The sequence below is a fragment of the Mytilus californianus genome, unplaced genomic scaffold, assembly GCF_021869535.1.
Source record: "Mytilus californianus isolate M0D057914Y unplaced genomic scaffold, xbMytCali1.0.p SCAF_1, whole genome shotgun sequence".
NCBI lineage: Eukaryota > Metazoa > Mollusca > Bivalvia > Mytilida > Mytilidae > Mytilus > Mytilus californianus.
The window spans coordinates 139,526,182-139,540,703 of record NW_026262581.1 but is presented as its reverse complement, the minus strand read 5'-3'; the positions used below and the strand labels follow the sequence as shown (position 1 = coordinate 139,540,703).

The 14,522-nt window shown below is 32.8% G+C and overlaps 1 long non-coding RNA gene across 1 annotated transcript; it reads right to left on the bottom strand.

The window, feature by feature from the left end:
* Positions 1 to 9,617: 9,617 nt before the first annotated feature.
* Positions 9,618 to 12,200, bottom strand: LOC127737023 (uncharacterized). The gene is made up of 2 exons (XR_007999269.1): positions 11,259 to 12,200; positions 9,618 to 10,757 (listed from the first exon to the last, which is right to left on the bottom strand). It is a non-coding gene; the product is annotated as an uncharacterized LOC127737023 (long non-coding RNA).
* Positions 12,201 to 14,522: the final 2,322 nt, after the last annotated feature.

Here is a 14,522-nt window from a genome sequence, read left to right as displayed (position 1 = left end):
TACTGACTAAAATTAAAGAACATAATCATGAACCATACTGTAATTGTGATATATTGTTAACTAAAAAATGTAATTAAGGATATATAATGCTTATCTATTGATTTATATAAAGATGCATTGTATGATAAGTTGGTTTCGAAGGAATATGCCAAACTACGTACTTATAAATTGTTTAAAACAGAGTTTATGGTACAACGTTATATTTGTATAATAGTGTTGCTTTACGGGGGTTCCATAAACGACAGGTCTAGGGTTCTTTGACATCACTTTATTACATATACAAGTAAACGTAGGGACAATAAGCCAATCTGAAGAACCAGGTTATCTAACATCTACAGTACAACCAGTATGTTACAGGAACATCATAATCTATGTGTCCAGATATAAAGAATGTAATTTCCAATACCTACAGCGATTCCAAAGTATGGAAACTTCAGTGAGTACTAACGTGCACGAAATATAATGTCTTTATGTAAGTTTCAGCTCTATGTACTGTTTAAATAAGAAGTATATATTAAATATGTATGTCTTCAATTTTCAAGAATTAACCACCATTTCTTCTTTTACAAAATCTGAGGTGTGTCCAGAATGACCAACAAGAACTGACCATAAAGGTAAACAAGGTGTGACAATTAATTTACTAATGAGTTTTATAGGTAGATACAATTACAACTTTGCTCAATGAAGTATGACTGACTAGAACTTTCATACAATTTAAAGTGTGAAGAGATAATAGACTATAAATCAAAAGATCAAATGATCAGAGTGAATGAATAAAGTATAATATCTGGCATGTAATAAAATGTAAAATACTAATAAATGAAACATGTAAAAATATACGCTGTCTCATTTGTAAAGATATTGCAGGGATATCGAGATTCACTTTTTTAACATTTCGCTGTGATGTTGCACTCTTAAAAATTGAAACGGGTAGGTAACTTACATATTAATGATAGAGTGTGTTTTAATTGTAACGATAATCCAATTGAAGATGAGAAACATGTTATTTTGAGTTGTTCATTATACTTAGTATGCAGATTTACGTGCTGTTTTGATTAGTCATGCTTATTCTTTTTGTAATGATTTTGTTTTTTGGCCGTTGTTATATTATAGTTCGTTTCTGTGTGTGTTACATTTTAATGTTGTGTTTTTGTTGTGTCGTTGTTCTCCTCTTATATTTGATGCGTTTCCCTCAGTTTTAGTTTGTAACCCGGATCCTGTAGTGGTGCAATTTCTCCGTGTTCAAAGCCTTACTTTTAAATACTGATTGTTTGCCGACATCATTACTTTTGGAAACTATAACCTGGCATAAATCAGTGTTGTGATAGTTATCCATTCAGAAAACTTTAATTTGAATGGTTTCCAACGTTATTTATTCTGTACACGTGTAATTTGCGTATGTCTTTTCTCAATGCATATGATTTTTAGTTCATTTATTGTTCTTTGGATTTCATTAAAGTTGCCTTTGATTTAATCTCATTTACTTGCAATACACCAATAGCATATTCTTCATTAAAAGCGATTGAATAATAACCTTCAGAGGTGTAAAATATTGACAAATATAATGCCGACCCATGTTAAAATGAGCATAGAGCATGGCATGATAGAATTATTTCGATTCTAATAGGAAAATTTAGAACTTTGTACTTCGAAGCGGACCTGTAATACACGTTCGAAAGGCAGCCATTTTGATTTGATGAACAAATACGGTATAGAAAATCAACAGTTTAACGATTAAAAAATGAACAGATACATTTGAACTTACTTTTAGAATGATTTTATTAAATTTCCAAGCGAGCAACATCAACACAAATGTCTATTTTGATCTCCGGCGTTGTTCAAAATACAAATGACGTTGCAATTTCAATTGTGATGTCAATCACGTGCAGCCCTTGTTTTATTGCAATTAGAACATGGCTTTGTTTCAAAATCGAAAGAAGAACGTCATATTAGAATCATGATTATTCCTTATATCCATTTTAGAATTTTAATTCTAATAATCTATATAATAGCATCAACTGGGACATATATACTCCATATGCAGGTGCTGCTAGAATGTTGCTACACAGAAATTAAAAGTTCACAATTTGAATTCAGAAATCATCCCCTTTGTGTTAAAGTTTTGTTCTCAACCAACCCCCAATGTCAAGGTTTTAGATTTTAGTAATTATACGAAGCAGACTTGACTGTATTATTAGGTATCATGTATTTCAAATTCGATGGGATATATGCGTACAACATAGTCACCAAATTTCGATTTATTTGGTGAAATGACATCATCTTTGTAGCAACCCTTGAAGTTAAGAGGATAAAGATAATTTTCTTTTATTCTTCGTGAAATGCTCCTGTATTACGTCTGCCTCAAATAAATAAAGGAACATGTTGGCGAGAATAGGGACACAACTGTCATACACATAAGAGGCTTAGCTAGCTATAAAACCAGGTTTAACCCAACATTTTCTTCAAATATGAAATACAATGAAGTAGTTAGTGAAACTAAGTTTACGCATACAAAACATTGTAATGGTTGTTCGGGTATGTAAATGAAGTCACGTGTAATTCATTGATAAAGCGGCGAGGATGGACAAGAACGCCTGACGTTGCTGCACTGTTACGTGACGTCATTGCCTACTATTTTTGAGTAAAGTGGAAATGTACCTATTGACGATAAATATAGAATAATGGCATTTTTGTTTTTGATACCGACTTTTATCAGCAAAAATATATGTTCGAGCTGATGAATTCAGTATAAAACAATACAATGCCATGATTATTCTTCTTATCGCCAATTTGTCTTAGCTATATTGTTTTTGGTTGAGAATGTAAGAAAACAGAAATAGTTATTAAAACTATGTTTACGCAGACAAATCGTTGTGATTGTCCAAGTGTATGAATACAGTCAAGTGCAATTCATTGATAAATTAACACGTGGACATGAACACGTGACGTTGTTGAACTGATACTAGTCATTTCTTTCTTTTAAAACTTCTGATTATCAAGTCCTGTCTATGATCTAAAATATATAAGGCAGTAAGATCAAGGGGGAAATGTACAAATTGCCGATCAACAATATAATCAAATCTTTCATATTTGGAATCCTTCTATTGACAAAAATTGATTAACATATGGCCATCATCAGTTTATGATTTATAACAAACCTTTCTTAAATTGAGCGTTTACAAATTTAGAAACTATAAGATACTAAGGTTCCAACTACCTCAATGAAAGTTTACCTTAAATGGATTTGTTTTTTTTTTCATTTTTAGGTCATTTTTCGTCAAACAGTTATTAAACTGTTTCGGTTCTTATTCATTCTTGGCTCTCTCTTTTATGGCTGTTTGTTCCAACCTTAGGTCTATCGGCATCACTCCTGTTTTGACTTCTAATGTTTCTCTGACAGATGTTGTAGGCATATCCATGCATAGAATCAATGTTTTCCTCTGCACTCCGTCAAGTTTTTGCATGTCCTTTGGTTCTGATATTTGCCATGCTGGGCTACAGTATTCCATGACTGATTTTACTAGACTGTAGTATAATTGAAGTAGCATTTTTGTCAAACAGTTATTAAACTGTTTCGGTTCTTATTCATTCTTGGCTCTCTCTTTTATGGCTGTTTGTTCCAACCTTAGGTCTATCGGCATCACTCCTGTTTTGACTTCTAATGTTTCTCTGACAGATGTTGTAGGCATATCCATGCATAGAATCAATGTTTTCCTCTGCACTCCGTCAAGTTTTTGCAGGTCCTTTGGTTCTGATATTTGCCATGCTGGCTACAGTATTCCATGACTGATTTTACTAGACTGTAGTATAATTGTAGTAGCATTTTTGTCCTAACTTTGCTAATCTGTCTCACTTCTCTCAATATTGTTAAATTCCTTTTTGCTCTCTTTGCTGGAGTTTCTTATTGACAACATATTTGTTGAATTTGGAAGTAGACCTTTTCAACAAATTGTCGGTATTCCTATGGGAACGTACTGTGTGCCTCTCCTTGCCGTCCTCTTCTTAGTTTCATATGAGTAGGAGTTCCTTCAGACACTTGTCAAAAACAGAATGATTAAAGAAGACAGATAATTTAATTTCACATTCAGATATATTGATGATGTTCTTTCCATTAACAACCCAAAATATTCTGATTGGGTTCCATTAATATATCCTCCAGAACTAGAAATTAAAGAAACAACAGACACGGCTTCCTCCGCCTCATTTTTAGATTTATACCTCGAATTTGACATGAGCGGTTATCTCAGTACCAGAATATATGACAAACGAGACGAGACGCAACATATTTGTTACGTTTGGAGGACGTGTTTTCAACAGACTGTCGGAATTCCAATTGTGCCCCTCTTCTTGCCGACTTATTTCTTTATTATTATGAGGCTGACTTCATACAGGTACTTCTTAGGAAGAAAGATAAGAAGTTAGCAATATCCTTTAACTCTATATAACCGCTATATAGATGATGTTCTCTCACTAAATAATACAAAATTTGGTGACTATGTTGAACGAATCTATCCTATCGAACTAGAGATAAAGGATACTACAGATACAGTTAAGTCTGCCTCATATCTTGACTTACATCTAGAAATAGACAATGAGGGTCAGTTGAAAACAAAACTTTACGACAAAAGAGATGATTTCAGCTTCCCAATTGTGAACTTTCAGTTTCTATGTAGCAACATTCCAGCAGCGCCTGCATACGGAGTATATATCTCCCAATTGATACGATATTCCTGGGCTTGTGTTTCCTATCATGATTTCCTTGATAGAGGATTGCTGCTCACAAGGAAGCTATTAAACCAAGAGTTCCAAATGGTGAAGTTGAAGTCATCCCTTCGTAAATTTTACGGACGCCATCACGAGTTGGATGACCGTTATGGAATAACCGTTTCACAGATGATATCGGATATAGATATAGGAAGATGTGGTATGAGTGCCAATGAGACAACTCTCCATCCAAGTTATTTTCTTTATGTCGTAACTACAATACCCTCCCTTTTCACGAATGTGACTTACCGAATTAGACTACTTACCGGATTTGTAATAACATAAGCAACACGACGGGTGCCACATGTGGAGCAGGATCTGCTTACCCTTCCGGAGCACCTGAGATCACCCCCAGTTTTTGGTGGGGTTCGTGTTGCTTAGTCTTTGGTTTTCTATGTTGTGTCATCTGTACTATTATTTGTCTGTTTGTCTTTTTATTTTAGGCCATGACGTTGTCAGTTTGTTTTCGATCTATGAGTTTGACTGTCCCTATGGTATCTTTCGCCTTTCTTTTAAATGTTTATTTTAGACTTTTTGCAATTTGGATATAAGTTGTAGTAGTTATAGATCAAATATGAGAATTTGAGTCAAATCGGTGAACGTAAAATTGACAGCTAATGCCCCTTTAATCAAAATGCCATGTATTGATATAATTTTAAATATACATAATTGAAAATTTTACATTTTATTGAAAGATTTTGCATTTAATTAATGACGTCTCTACTCAAACTGAATTAACTTTTACTAGTCTTTGGTTTTCTATGTTGTGTCATCTGTACTATTATTTGTCTGTTTGTCTTTTTATTTTTGGCCATGACGTTGTCAGTTTGTTTTCGATCTATGAGTTTGACTGTCTCTATGGTATCTTTCGTCCCTCTTTTAATTTTGAAATTATCAATTTCCCCCACCTTAGTAGCAATATACCAACTTCACCTGCATATGGGATATTCATTTCCCAACTCATTCGGTATTCAAGAGATTGCAGTTGCTACTCAGACTTCATTAAACGTCACCAGTGTCTGAGGAGAAAGTTGATGAACCAGGTTATGTCAAAGAACGTCCCGTCCTTTTTCTAACAAAGTTCATCGGAAGATACCAAGACCTTGTTGATAAATATTCCGTATCAACTTCACAAATAATACACGATGGTCTTGAAGTATAGATTCTAGGTACTGACGTTGTTTATCATCTTAATAACATGTTGTGGTGTTCTATTATTTGTCTTTGTAAATTATTAACTTTACTGTTTAGTCTTTTTTTGGTAATATCCTCTTGGTGTGGCTCGGTACTTATACATCCCGCCATTGTGTTATTGTGCTATCGTCATTTTGTGCATTTTTGTCTTTCATTTTTGCTTATGTACTTTGCTTATATGCCATTTTGTATTTCTTTGTTGACATATTTGTTTGTTTTTATAGTGATTAAGATTATAACACAATACTGACTGCTGTACCCCTATTTTTGACATTTTTACCTATTATGTCTGATTGTTTTGTTCACACATTGCGATTGTCATACAAGTGAGAGGTTTAGCTAGCTATAAAACCAGGTTTAATCCACCATTTTCTACATAAGGAAATACCTGTACCAAGTCAGGAATATGACAGTTATTTTCCATTCGTTTGATGTGTTTGAACTTTTAGTTTTGCCATTTGATAAGGGACTTTCCGTTTTGAATTTTCAACTGTAGGAGCGAGGACTGATTCTTGTGGCAGCCCTTTCCTTATCTCAAATTCTTCACCAACATAGTTTTCAAAGATGCACCTTGCCATTCTGTTATTTGATAAATCTTTAATGCAGATAAAATTGAGAATGGAAATGGGGAATATGTCAAAGAGACAACAACCCGACCAAAGAGCAGACAACAGCCGAAGGCCCATTCTTTTCCTCTTGTATCGAAGCGATATAGTTTCACTAATAGTCCCTCTCTTCAGATTGAATCATATGCTTATTCTAGGTCTATAAGGCATGCAAGGGTGATTTTTCCTTTATTGAATTTTTCTATTGTGTTTTTGATAAATCTGAGCAGGCAGTTTGAAGTTAAGTGTTTTTTACTCCTGAATCTTTCTTGTTTTTCTTCTATGAGCTTTATGTGTTTTCCTTCAAAACGTTTTTTGCAGTTTTTTTTCTTGATTTGAAAAGGCTGATGATTAATCTCCATCTTTTTACAGTAGAAAGGTGTTGTAATCTTTATTTTTGCTCAATAACTAATAAGTCCATACCTCTTTTGAAATCCTGGATGTTTAAACATGTCTACTGAGCGTTCACTCCAATCATTCATAGTTTCATCTTTTTCTTTTTCAAACTTGACTTCTGTTGTAACAAGGGATTCTTTGTTTTGTGGGATGTTAATCTTTCTATAATGCATTTGTTTATGGTTTAAATTTTTTTTTTGCTTAACTTACATCATAATTCCACCATGCACGTTTGTTTGAATTTTTATCTTTCGTCTATCTCTGGCAAATAACTTCCTGCATTGTTTTGTCTTCAAGAGATTAATATATTTCGTCCACATTGTCACTGCTTTGATTGTTAAGTAGCCATTCTACCATATGCTTTTTAATTTGTTCTTTCCATTTATTCAAGTCTACTGTGTTTACTTGCCGGTTTGTTGTTGTGTTCCGCTTCGCAAACGTCAATTTCTGCTAATATGCATATATGGTCAGATCGTATGTTTTCATGGACTAATGGTGAGCAGTTTTGTACATTATTTTGTGTGCTGGGTGTTATAAGTATTAGATCAATAACACTTTTTGTATTCCGTCTTGTAGGCTGACCATCATTTATACACAACATGCCTGTTTTGGCCCTGAATTTTTCAATTATTTCCCCTGCCTTTAAGGTCTCCCATTTTAACCAATTCATGTTTGATGACTTGTTGCACCTTTTGAACTCGTTAAAGAGAGGCGAAAGATACCAATTAATGTTATTTCTTCAAATTGTTTTCTTTCTTCTGGTGGAATGTACGGTACTGGCAAATTGAATACAACGTTATTTGTGTGTACTGTAGCCGCTAAACTTTCATAGTTGGTGTCTTCAAAGTCTGTGCATCTAGTGGCTAACTGTGAAGTTAGTTTTTTTTTAGTGTTGATGCAAATAGCTATCTAATTATGTAAGTTTTTTAATCTCTTATTTATTTTCATTTACACAAACAATATCTATATCATGACTATTTACAATATGCACAAGTTGTTGGTAGACCGTACTAATGGCCTGCCCATTTAGGAAGAGGAGCTTCATTCTGTGTATTGAGTATGCTCTAAAGTCTCCATTTGTTAATTTTTTCCAGATATGTTTCACATTTTGTTGATGCTGCTTTGTGTATGTAACCACAGTTTACGCAACACGGGGTGTTTTTGCACTCTCTTGTCTTGCAATTTTTTCCCCACAGTTTGAGCAAGTTGCTAAATTTAGGCAGCGCTTACTATGTGTCCAAATTTGTTGCAGTTATAACACCTCACCACTTTAACCGTATATATACTACTTGTTTGACAGTGCTCAGGTGTTTGCAGTATGTGTAGTTGGTTTTTTTATACAAAGTGCACATGCGAATTAAATACCTGTCCTCTGCTGCATATCTGCAGGGTTCTTCAAATTTTCTTTCTCTTTCTTATCATGTGTTTACTGAACTACTTTTCCGATTGCTGGTAAGACGAGTACTTCTTCTGATGGTAGACATGAGTGGTTTTCATATGTTGGGTAAATATCTATATGGACATAATCATATGTTTGTATTATATGTTTATTCGGATATATGCATTCGTACTATATACTATTTAATAAAATATAACTATATATAGATGACTATGCGGTATGGGGTTTTGCTCATTGTTGAAGGTCGTACGGTTACCAATAGTTATTAACCTCTATGTCATTTGGTCTCTGGTGGAGAGTTGTCTTGTTGTCAATTATACCACATCTTCTTATTTTTTTTATTTATACTAACAGGATATACTTTTATGCTATAGTGCAGACTTTTGTGGTATTGTAGTAATGTGAGAGGATAAACCCACCTAAGGTCTTCTACTTACCTGTTTTTGCCTTGTCCAAAAGTGTCTGGCATGTAGATGTTTCTCCAGTACTTTATTCTCCAATGCTATGTGAGATTCGATTTAGCGTTTTCAATGTATGGTATTTCTCTCCTGCTTATTTATGCTTTCTTATTGATTGATTGGGTTTTCTAACAGTGGTAAGATAAACCGACAAAAGCTGTTAGAGAAGCGAATTCGTCTCCTCTATTTCAATATCTATTACTTATATGTCTTGTTCATTTACTTCTTGAGAACACTCTGAAATCGCTTAACTTAGTTTTGAACCAGGTTTGACACCGTCATTGTTATGTATGGTTAGGTTCACAGATCTCCTTGTCCAACCCTTCCACTCTTTTTCATTCCAAATGTTTTCGTTTAGAGCAGCGGTTTGTTTTGTTGAAAGACAGTCCTGTGTTATGAAATATTCTGGATGTTTGTGACTTTTACATTTTTTCCATGTAGAAATAGATAGGACAGGGCAGTTAATGAATTTTGTTTCAGCTGATGAATATTTGTTTACTACATGTATATACATTGCTCTCTGAAACAACTCTTTTTCTATTTTCTTTATTGACCTATAACCTATGTGTCCCTCTTTATTGGCCAAGTCGCACGTTCTGGACTAAAAGTTTTATCATATAGTTATACATAAAGGATGCTACTTAACGACTTTTTTCAATTTTTTTCATAATTTTTTTGAGCTGTCAAAAAGGCAGTCATTCATTCCCAGAGCGTGCATGGCAGTCCAAAAACCAAAGATTATAAACATGACACAAGAACAAATTTAAAGTTTACACTGACAAATATAAATAAATACTTAAATAAAATCAATCCATTTTACTGTGTGTTAAAGACAGAACAAAAACATAATCCATGATGAAATTTCGTGCCTCTTTCCAGAGCCTTGCATCACCCTGATTTGACCCGATATTTACTATGTGATTTATGGAACAATTTCAACTTATATTTCATTACACATAGGAAGAATCATTAAAGTTATCACTGACTTTGTATCTTATAACATTGTTCTAATACACAACTACCGTAAACAGTCACAATATAATTGAAAGTTATTTAATGTCATGAAAAATCCGTTATACAAAAGAAGATTGAATTTTAACGAAAAATTAATAAAACATTGTAATTATATATCAAATTCATTTTGATTAAATCAAACGTTTCATGTATATAGATAGCATTTTGACAAGTATATTGTTGCTTTTGCAGACAAAAACCCAAACAATATCGATTTGTTTGTTTATCACAGTGCATCAACTGCGAGATAATGGAATGAAGTATGGTAAATTCGCAACACGCACGAAACCGAAAAAAATCATACGTCTAATGTAAGTTCCTTTGGAATTTCAACCACAGATAAAGAATTGGATCTTCCACCCCTCTATTAGATGCATAAGTTGATTAGTGTTCTTGCAAACATCGTTATATTGCTTGGTGTATAAATTGCTCCAGGAAACCTCTTCTCCAATTATTAACAATATATTTTTCAGCAATCAAAATCCATTGCTTATTCGATTGAATGTAACTTTAATGAGTTGTATTTATTGCACTAGCATTGTCTGTATGAAATATAACATCTCAGTTAGATACTCATTATTTTGTCATCAAAGCAGTACAAACAATATGTTATGTAGAAGATAATTTGAAAACGAATGACGTATTTATTTAGGCAAAAATGAAATATTTATCTAAATATTTTCTTATGTATAAAGAGTCAAATGGAAATGTTAAGCTCGCACACAAATTCTCTCAAGAAAAAACAGTTTCCATCATACATCAGATTATCAGTCCCTGGTGCGAACCTAAGGCGGCCACACCATCTGTCGGGAAAACGCGCTGCAATACGGATATCGGAAGGTTCTACTCCATAGATGTACTGAAATGACTCTCCTGACGTCCACGTACCATTGATAAGGCCGATCCAATAAAACTGCGATGTGGAACCTGAATTTAGATAAATCAATTTAGTATTTTGGGTACTAAACGTTTAAAAGGATAAGACTTTCCATCATGTTAAATTCATAGATTTGACAGAAACACTATGCAAGTAATAATTACATATAATAGTAGAAAACGAACTTACATCTGAGATATTTCATAACACAAAATGAACCTTTAATCATTTGATTTATACAAGAAAATATACAGAAAACGATGTCCATCTTCTTATATCTTAAATCTGATATGAATCAACATAGTCGTCACTTTGTCTAGGTGCTTGAGATTACCATCATAACAATGTTCATTCTTATTATACTTGTAAACAAAGACAACAACTTGGAATGTTAAAAAATAATATATAAATATGTATATATATTATTTGTTTTTGTTACAAAACTATCTTCGATTTCTTCTTGTTTTCAAAGCTCGTATATTTTCCTATATGTGCAATTTTTTTAACTAGTTTACTGAAGAGTGTGTGGTTTTGGTAAAAGAACAACTTACAATTATTCAAACTACTTTTGAGGAAAGTCAATTTTTCATCTGTCTCTACTGTTATAAGATCTCCGCCTTCATCAATACATTTTTGTCTTGCATCATACCAATTTAGCTGTATGTGATTGAATTTTAAACAAGTACTGGAAGATACATCATAATCATATCCACGAAGGTCACATGCTGAAAAAATATTTTGTGAAATTTCTACTTAAAAGATTTTTTTTTATTTAAAAAGATCATTGTTGGTTAACAATAAACTGTACATTCATCGTAGTTGTCCGTTTTCGGCACAGCTGAATGTTTGTTTATTCGAACGTTTTGTCCTTTTTTCAATTTTTGTGGACAGTTTGCATAACTGGCAATTATATTGCCTTTTCTTATTTTTCATTAGATGATAACATAAGTAAAGTAATGGCTCGGGGTCTTGCCACTTTGGTTTTCTTGTGGAATTAGAAAGGGTGTCTTTTTTAAGCTCTTTTCTTCGGCATAACAGTCATTGGGTAATTTCATTATTAGAACATAGTAGACAAAGAGAAAAAAAAAACGTCTAAAGAGAACAATTTAATAGAAGGGATCAAATCAGTATTCGAAAAAAATAACCGTCCAAAAACAGTAAACAAAAAGTAGGGTTAGTAATATGATCCAACCAGGAAAATGACTGTTGAACTCAGGTGCTCAAGATGGAATACTAAATAGTTCTTGATACACTGGTGGCACCTGTCGTGTTGCTCATTGAATACCCGATAATAAGTAGCATTAGTTGATAGTAAGAAACGAAAAAAGACAGGACTGTACCAAATCGTGGTCATCTGTTAAACAAAATCATCTTAACGGCCACCAAATCATGTCATAATGTCTTCCATTAAGTGTAACTATATTACAACTAAACAAATCTCTTTCTGTGTAAATTTTGAAACTTTCAAACGTTACATTATGGTTCCTGCATTATAATACAAAATAAATATCTCCAAATCTGTAATAATTTAATAGTGTACCAATTTTAGTTACAAGGAAGACATATCCTATTACCTTCGTGATCCATCCCATCAACTAATTATATACGAGTCCAAATGTACAACCAATAAATCTAAAACGTAAATCGCCAAAACGCCAAAAAAATAACAATAAAAAAAGAAGCTTAAAAACAAAATGTGGTCGTAAAAAATTTCGACCAGAAAAATCTTTGTCAATATTTGATGACAAAATACTTCTAGATCACATTAATACGTCGGAAGACATTTTACGAATTGATAGCATATTTGTGTGAAAAATATGGGAAATTTTAGCGCCACGTCTAAGCCATTTTTTTATCACAAAATTTTGAACCCATTTCAGCAACACTTTCATTATTAATGCCCATTTTGACGAAAGGTACTTTATCCATTTTTACGTATATATAACATAAAATTGTTAAATAATGAATTTAATGTCAAAACAATACGTCATATGTCATTAAAATACAGTTCGAAAGTCTGAATATCTTCTACAATAACAGGAATAACACCATTCATCTAACTGGTTGTCATCTGTTTCAAAACCCTGAATATATGCATTATAATTTCAATTCAATTATGACAAGCTTTAAATTTTAAATCATGTTTACCGAACATACTATTTTGTCACAGTTGCTAGACGAGATTTTTTAAAAATATATGTTTACTTTTATAAATTTTGACTTGGATGGAGAGTTGTCTCATTGGCACTCATACCACATCTTCTTATATCTATATACTACGTACAACACTAACGGGCGAGACGACATTTTTTGTTTTTAAATATATGTAAACTAAAGTAAGTATTTCAGTATATTCTCGGGAAATTTGGCGCCAAAATGTGCTTAAGAAAATACAGATGTATGGATTAATACACTGCTAAAATGGGCTATAAAGGTCGGCGCTAAAATGTCAACTAGTAATTTATATTTTTTGCTAAAATGTTATGTGCCCCGTATAGAGGACGGAGTGACGACGTTTTTTTTTGAGAATTATTTTTCTTCTAATATGATTTAATCTCAATGTTAAAATAACATATGGTTTACTTGTATAGAATTTCAGATGCGAGAGTAGTCGCTACGATCCGATTATGTCTACATATACAGCGTTACTCTAATTTTGACTTTTTTTGAAAAGAATTTTTTTTTATATTTAAGGTCGTTTTTCACTGAATTTACGTGAAGTCTGTACACATATGAATCTATTTTAAGATTAAATACCAACATACGTGATAATTCATTACAGTTAATGGCGATATATATTTTTTTGGTACAAAAGGATTAAAATTATTCAAGAATAAAGAGAAAACAAAATTAATCTCAGGCCAATATCAATAATGTTTTTGAGACAAACGAATATTGCGAACATGAACAAAAATGAGCAAACCTTTATGTTTGGTGAAGAACAAACTCAAGTCGTCTGTAGTGAACATAACTGTCGACAATACCGATGGATTGTCCGTGTGTAACATGCACTGCTTGCCCCTATATATAAATCTGCTACAGAGACCGAAATCAGCATTACAAATCACAGCACAGTGTACTATACTCTGAACTGACACATTTCTGTATATATTGTTTCCATAATGACAAAGAACCTGGGATTTTCGGTATCCATGAAAAGTAAGAACGTACGGAATAATCAAACAGAATAGTAGCATCATCTTACATGAAAAGTCAGAACGTACGGAATAATAAAACAGAATAGTAGCAACATCTTACATGTTACTCTCTGTTGAATAAAGACCTTAGTATTACAGATCTCGTGTTGGTTGGCTAATCTTGCGTTTTTTGGCCTCACATTGTATTGTCTCGAATTGATTATCTGCATCACATTGACATGATAAATAATTTAGAATGAAAGCTGCTTATATATTCCCTTAATATATAATAATTGGTTGATGTATTTTAAAAGGTATTTTCCTAATCAATTAATGCATGAAATGTCTTCAGAAGATGCACTAAAGGATAAGCCTATATCATTTATTGTATTTCCAGAACAGATATATCTTATAAAATCAAATTATGTACAGTAATGGATTTCAAATGTATTATTCAGATTGCTTTTATCGTAATCCTTACATCTAAAAAAACAGTTACAAACAATGTAGAGGAAGCAATTGTAAGTGCTGTAAAGTCGCCAACGCTGAAAACTCTTTCACCAGTACAGTAACTAAGCAGCGATACAACATCTATGCAACATATAACTGTAAAACGGAAACTAGTATTTATATTTTTTCTTGTGGACTTGCAAGCTGTAATTATGTTGGCAAAACTGA